Here is an 8,030-nt window from a genome sequence, read left to right on the forward strand (position 1 = left end):
GCTTGACAGTTGCTTTTATCCAAAGTGACTTTCAGAACTGAGACTGAGTTAACAGTCATGCTCAAAAACCCAACAGAGGCAGTACCAGTACCATCTTTCAGCCTTCTCATCAGAAGCCCAGAGGCCTAAAAGCTGAGCCATCACTATATAGGCTCTATAAAGATATCTCTGCTCACATGATATGACAAAAAAGTCATACATTTTTCAAGAATTTCTTTCTTTTTGGCTGGTTCACAAATTCAATGCCGTCATTTAAAAGGTTTCTCATGATACCCAGGCTTATATTATTTTAACCACTAGAGGCCTCTCTTTGACACCAATTTCCCAACGCAGTTGCATGGAAAGGTCCAAAGCGTTCTGCTTTTTATATCATGCAGAGTGTGGGCTTACATTTTCTTTTGCAATTGTTTGCAATTCCGGCATACTGCAATGCTTCCACTTGTATAGTTGGTTATATAAAGATTTGGATTTGTGTCATTTAATATGTAAGGTTCACCTCATAAACTGCTCCACTGCTCTCTGATGATCCTGTTCTCCTCCAGCATCCTGGATATTGTCTTCAGCACACTCTGTTTCACTTCACACTGCTGGAGAAACATTTAGGCCTATAAACCGCTGGCAATAATATTAAGCATCTGTCAAAAAATGGCAGAAGGTGTTTTTGACAGATCCAGGCTTGTCCTTCTGAATGTAGCCTTCAACTAATTACACTGTATTGGTTAGGTTGCCTGGATATTAAACAGAAAAACTTACAGTTTGTTTCTCTTTTCTACCTGCTGGGGCATTCTTCAGTGGTCCTGTCAATATATAATGTTGGTATGTTTTATAAACAGGACACAAGATACATTCCCTTCTGACATTTTTAGTGCAGAGATAAACATTTATAGGTGCGTTTGGTTTCAATTAACCTTGAAAAATAACTGTATTTAAAGAAAAGAAAAGAAAAGAAATGTGTTATTATTTAGGGAGGAAGGTCATTATTTGCTAAGCATTTATGTTAATTCTGGTATTCGTTAAAAAATATCACAGGATTATCTTACTTTCACAATTTGAAAACCGTAATTTTACTCCCAAAGAAATTTTTATTTTTTATTTTAATAAATTCATTAATTATAAAAGGTACATTACACCCTAATAAGAATATTATAAACATTATTGCTGTTTATTTCAGCACGTTTTGGAGTGGAGGAAGGAAACCGCAATGTATAGACACTGGGAGAATAGGTGAACATGCAAAACTTCACACACAAAGTAATCTGAGATCAAGATTGCACAAGTGACCCTGGAGCTGTGAGGTGTGTCCTGCCAATGTTATGACACCCTAAGTTATTTATCTTAGGTTGGTGAATGTTCTCAGGAGGTTCTGACATGACCCTTTGTACGCAGAACTACGGCTCTTGCTATCTGTAGTATATAGACGGCAACTGTAGCTCATGGTTCATCAAGGGAGGAAAACATTTGAACCCTACCAATAATATTCAATATTTTCCATGCAAATATAGTGATACAGCAGTAGAAATTTATTATAACCTATGCAGTATGTTTGAAATACTACCTTATGCATTTTCTTCATCCTGGAAATGACAGGGCCCAGCATCTTTGGAGTGATAGATAGATAGATAGATAGATAGATAGATAGATAGATAGATAGATAGATAGATAGATAGATAGATAGATAGATAGATAGATAGATAGATAGATAATATTGCCAAAAGTTTTGGGACACTGCTCCAAATTATTGAATTCAGGTGTTGTTTTTCAGGGGTTGGGCTCGGCCCCTTAGTTCCAGTGAAAGGAACTCTTAATGCTTCAGATTCATACCAAGACATTTTGGACAATTTCATGCTCCCAACTTTGTGGGAACAGTTACAGGTATGACCCCTTCCTGTTCCAACATGACTGCACACCAGTGCACAAAGCAAGGTCCAGAAAGACATGGATGAGTGAGTTTGGTGTGGAGGAACTTCACAAAGTCCTGACCTCAACCTGATAGAACACCTTTGGGATGAATTAGAGTGGAGACTGAGAGCCAGGCTTTCTCATTCAGCATCAGTGCCTGACCTCACAATGCGCTTCTAGAGGAATGGTCAAAAATTCCCATAAACACACTCCTAAACCTTGTGGAAATCCTTCCCAGAAGAGTTGAAGCTGTTGTAGCTGCAAAGGACGGGACAACTCCATATTACATTCATGTGCATGTGAAGGCAGACGTCCCAGTTTTGACCTGACTCGCAGTCTCTGCTCTAATTCATCCCAAAGATGTTCTATCAGGTTGAGGTCAGGACTCTGTGAAGTTCCTCCACACCAAACTCACTCATCCATGTCTTTATGGACCTTGCTTTGTGCACTGGTGTGCAGTCATGTTGGAACAGGAAGGGGTCATCCCCAAACTGTTCCCACAAAGTTGGGAGCATGAAATTGTCCAAATGTCTTGGTATGAAGCTGAAGCATTAAGAGTTCCTTTCACTGGAACTAAGGGGCCGAGACAAACACCTGAAAAACAATTCAATGATTTGGAGGGGTGTCCAAAAACCTTTGGCAATATAGTGTAGAGAGATAGATAAATAGAAACTACATCCTGACATGCTTTTATAACACATTTTACTGTTGTGGGTGTGTTTGCTAAAGAAACACAGGTTTATGGAGGAAATTAATAACAGATAAATTGAAGTATATGAAAAAAAAGCAAGAATGTTTAAGAGACAAATAAGCGGTTAGAGATTGAGTGACTAGAACTAGAATTATTATCATAAATATACAAAAAAAATTGAATACAGGATGTGTTAAAAGTATAAAACGCCACACAGTTTATTTATTCAGTTAGCTATTCTACCTTGTGTATAGACAGAGGTATCTTTACTCTGTTGTATTTTCTTGTGAGTTGAGACCAGTGTATCATTCCTCTGAGAAGTCTTTTCTTTCATTTTTAATGAAGAACTAAACCCGAAGCTTTGTTTTGCGTCTCTTTGTCCAGTCACAGAAATTTCTGGACTAATTGACAACGACGGAAAATATTTACAAGCCGCCATCTTTGTTTTTAATTTCCGTCCGGAATTCCTTTTACATTTCTCGTTCGTTCCCTTTTGTCGTTGCAAACAAGATTTTTCTTTAGAAACCATAACGCAATAGTTTCCGTATAAATGATATTTCTCTGGTAAAAATGAGTGAACAGTTTAGCTAATTGGCTTTTCTGTACATCGAAATACAAACGTTGCGCCTCGAGCTATTTCTCGGTTTACGTCACCAACACCCTAGCAGAAAGCTCGTGCGTGTTGTACAGGCGCGTGCGTGTTCGTCCAATCGCAAAAACACAAGTCTCGCGCGACTCATCCAACCACAGAGCAACAATCCACCTGTCACTTCAAAGCATACGGAAAACTAGGGCCAAAACCGCACGTTACTTACTAAACAGTGTGTCAAAAATAGTGACGATATAAGTAATAATGTGCAAATTTGACACACTAATTAAGACGGTATGCGGTTTGGGACGCGGCCAAGTCAATATAAGTAACGTCTCCGGCGCGCGCGTGCTGCTGATGGTTCACACTGAGTATTTAACCAGAGGGAAAAAAAATCAGAGAATAAGCTTCACAAACTGTGTGGAGTCTTAATAAAGGGAATGAAGGGAATGGAGATCAGGATTTCTGTTCTTATTATTCAGTTATTATAGAAACGCGTTGGAAAGCAATGTACTGACATGTTTATATTTTAAGAAAGGTCTGTCAGCTGTAAGCAAGGCAGAGATTTGGAGCTCTGTGATTGGATGAAGCTTGTGCATTCCTTAATTATTAATGAATGTCCCAAGAAAAATATTGAGTACATCTGAAACCATAACCTCAAAAGTACCCATGTGGATCCGAGCCTGTCCCGGGATCACTGGGTGAGATTTGGGAATACAACCTGCATGGGATACCAGTCCATCTCAGGGCAACACACACACACACACACACACACACACAATTCTTTTCAGAGCATATATGATGTCATAAATTCATTTGCATATTAATTTAGTTATCATTAGCACATAAAACACATCAAATGACCAACTAGGGTATCTGAAGAAGGATATAATCGAAGGATGCACTGATCAGGCATAACATTATGACCATCTGCCGAAAATTGTGTTATATAATACTGTGAAGGCGGCACGGTGGCTTAGTGGTTAGCATGCTCACCTCACGCGTCCTGGGTTCGAGTCTCTCTCTCCCGCCCACTGTGTGTGTGGAGTTTGCATGTTCTCCCTGTGCTTGGTGGGTTTCCTCTGGGTGCGCCAGTTTCCTCTCACAGTCCAAAGACATGCTTCTAGGCTGATTGGAGTCTCTAAATTGCCCGTAGTGTGTGAATAAGTGTGTGTGTGCCCTGCGATGGGTTGGCACTCCGTCCAGGGTGTATCCTGCCTTGATGCCCAATGATGCCTGAGATGCCTTTATTAGCTACTGTCTACTGAGTATTAAAAAGAAGAAGTGCAAGGTTAGGACAGACAGTAATGATCAGTGATTGGTCATGGAAGAGCAGTGATGATTAGTGATTAGTCAAAAGTGCAACAGTCCAGCATTACGAAATTATAGTGATTCCCGCGAACCTGCTCTCTTAACTCATCAGTCAGCAGCTGTGATATGAGCTAGAGAGCCATGTCGAGTTCAGGACAGTCACTTAGGTGTGCTCAAATGTTTGCTAGATTTGTCACTTTTTCCAACTCCCTAAAAAGTCAGCTACGCTAACTAGAGGCTTAATTTAGCGAAAACACAAAGACAAGGAACTGTAACCTTCTGCATATTGCAATATCTGGTGAATTTGTTCATTATCTGGCAACACTTTTGTCTTGTTTCCCCCATAAAAGACAACTAAAAAGGCATAGAAGTTAATCCACTTGCACTGTTTATAGGGCAAATTCCATAGGGCTGACTGAAGATTGTTCCTTTTTGTTTCCTTGGAATGCTGATTGAGTTTTTTGTTTAAATATGATCTAGAAATCTATATGATACTTCCAGAAAGTGAGAATATCATCAAACAGGATCAGCTATTTCCTTTTAGGGGCCCTAAACATCTTCTTTCTTAAGCACAGAAAGGCTCTACAACATTTTCCATTTTACTGACATTAGATACAATACTCAGAATATTTTCATTCTCCTTTCTGATTTTATAAACAATAGAAAATAAATACAACTTTGTATAATTTTTACAGTATGCACAAAACATTTTACAAATCAAGTCACTCTATAAAGAAGGAACCAGTGAAATGTAAAATATATCATATGAAGATATTTAGATAGCATAGTGGGTGATGCTAGAAAATACATGTAAAAAAAATAAATGCGTGAAGGGGAAAAAAACAAAGGCTCTCTTATGCTGTGGAGGTATTTTCCTGGTGTGGTTTAGCTGTATTAGATGGAAGTCTGCAAATCAGTACAGAATTGTGTGAAGGAACTCACATTAGAGTATGCTGCTATTAGTTATTACTAAAAATATGTAAAAGGGGCAAAGGTTTTCCTCCAAAGAAGGCAGATGAGTCAATCAACATGTGAGTTCGGTATGACACTGAGTTTCTGACATCCTGTAAGTCAGCACCCCTTCCTCCTATTTAACATTAGTAATTCCTAAACACGTGTAGTGCTCCGAGTTCATTAATGTGAAATGCATGTATAACCGAAGTTATATAGTTAACATCAGTTAATTATATATAAGAGAAAAATCTAACAATCAAATACTCTAAATGGTGTGCACATAGGTTTTATAGGATGGGGTGGAAACACCAGGGCAAAAATGGCAAATGTTTTCATTGCAGCTGCAGTTACAAATGTCTAAAGATGATTAAAAAAGTGCTACCTAAAATGAAATATAAGAAAAGTTCAGTTAAAGAATTTATGTGAATGACAAATACAGTATATATGTTGTTTATTTTTTGCCTAATGCCAAATGACACCACCAGGCTGTGCTGTTGTTTGTTTACAGTTACTGCATTAGCTGTAATTTTAAGAGTCTGCATTCACTCTATTTGACCTTAAGTTTTTGGACATCTTGACATCACACCCGTGTGTAGTTCCTCCCTAAACTGTTGCTACAAAGCTGGAAACACACAAATGTTTTTGTATGCTGTAGCATTACAATTTCTCTTCATGGGAGGCTCCAACCGCTTCCTGTACGACAATGCCCCTACAAACAAAACTACCTCCATGAAGACATTTTGTGTTAAGTTTGGAGTGGAAGAACTCAAATGGCCTTCGCAGAGCCCTGATCATCTAGTGGAAATCCTCCTCTGAAGATTGGAGCTTATTATAACCGCAAAACGGGACTAAATCTGGAATAGGATGGTGAAATATCCACAAACATTTGGCCAGATAGTGTATTATGACAATGTTTTGGGGCCACTGTTTAAAAAATAAAAATATAAGATTTAGAGATGATGAGAGTGCTAATCATAATTAACGTTCTTTACTGTTTCTTGTGTTGAGCTTCAGTGCATTATGTCATATAGACTCATACGTAGTAAACGTAAGCCTTATGGTGAGTCCATATGCCAAAAAACACAAAGTCCTGTACTGATTGTGCTGGGGTTGCTGCTATTATGCCACAGACGATTTCGAACGCAATTTCTATCACAGGCTTTTCAAAGTTCTAATGCAGTTAATAATACATTTTTACGTCACTAGTTATGTTCAAATGACAAAAGTTCAACATTCCAATTGAAAATATAACGTTTCGTACGTTCTTCACTGAATATTTACAATTATTTTAATCACAGTAGCATAAAATTAAGTAGGAAAATATGTGAATACACAAAAAAGTAAAAAAAATCCCTTAAATGATGTGCAATCTACATTATGCAATTTAAATGAAAATTACTTAAATTAATGGGTGTGTGTGTATATATATTGGGATCACTTGCATATTTCAGCTTGATTTCAGCTACGGAGGAAGACTCCATCAGCCAGCCCATCTTGTGGGAGATGCTCCAGGAAGCATGGGGTGAAATCTCATCAGATTATCTTGAATTGACAGCTAGAATGCCCAGGTTGTAATTGCTGCAAAAGGTGGTTTTTTGATGAAGGTAAAGTTTGAAGAAAACATTCATCATTTCCATCAAAAATATTATTTCACAAACTCATTATGTCCTGTTCTTTTGCTAGATTTTCTATTCAGACTAATTTCATGTGTGTTTCCTTGGAAAACAATAACATTTTTGAGTGATCCCAAACTTTTGAGCAGTAGTATATAAGTATATAATATATATAATTGTCTTTTGCTTTTAAACACAATCTGACTTCCCAAGATACACACACATCTATTCTGCATGTGTGCTTAAAAATGCCTTAGGCTGGGTGCTGTATTTATGTCTATACTGCTCCACTTCTGCAGCAGCACACACTTTAAGACAGAATCTAAAAATACACCTGACCTCGTGCCAGAAAACCACAAGCTACCTGCCTACCTAGGATTTAGGTTACATTCCTGCATGCAAACACACACACACACACACACACACACACACACACACACACACACACACACACACACACACACACACACACACACACACACACACAAATCACAGGCCATTTTAATTCGTAATGAAGCATTTTCAGATTAGAAATGACTACTACGGAAGTTCTTGCTATTAAGTTTATTCATTCAACATTTCACAATACAAATACTTAAAAATTAGGCATACTGTTATAAATAGCTGGCTGCAAATAATTAAGACGTTGGACTCAACTACAACAGCACACTGACTAACCTGACTATAAAACAATGATTTCTTTCCCACAATTCCATATGGTGATAAAATATATAAAAAAAAAAAAAAAAAAGAGAAAGAAAATCTAAACTTATAAATGGCATAGCAAAAAATTAGACCTCTTATAAAAATCTATTGATAAATACAACCTTCTGATAGTTATAAACTATGTCAATTTAAATTAGCAGTTACACCAAGAATATTCTGATACTTTTCTTATCTTTTTTTTTTCTGTAGACATGATGCACAATATTGTGATTAATAAAACTTGAAATTCTAATAAGTGTACAGGTTT

General features: G+C 37.5%; 1 long non-coding RNA gene across 1 annotated transcript; it reads right to left on the reverse strand.

Moving 5' to 3' along the window:
* Positions 1 to 310: 310 nt before the first annotated feature.
* Positions 311 to 4,664, reverse strand: LOC131364519 (uncharacterized). Its single transcript, XR_009206492.1, has 4 exons — positions 2,834 to 4,664; positions 1,556 to 1,597; positions 754 to 797; positions 311 to 587 (listed from the first exon to the last, which is right to left on the reverse strand). It is a non-coding gene; the product is annotated as an uncharacterized LOC131364519 (long non-coding RNA).
* Positions 4,665 to 8,030: the final 3,366 nt, after the last annotated feature.

The sequence above is a fragment of the Hemibagrus wyckioides genome, linkage group LG14, assembly GCF_019097595.1.
Source record: "Hemibagrus wyckioides isolate EC202008001 linkage group LG14, SWU_Hwy_1.0, whole genome shotgun sequence".
Lineage (NCBI taxonomy): Eukaryota > Metazoa > Chordata > Actinopteri > Siluriformes > Bagridae > Hemibagrus > Hemibagrus wyckioides.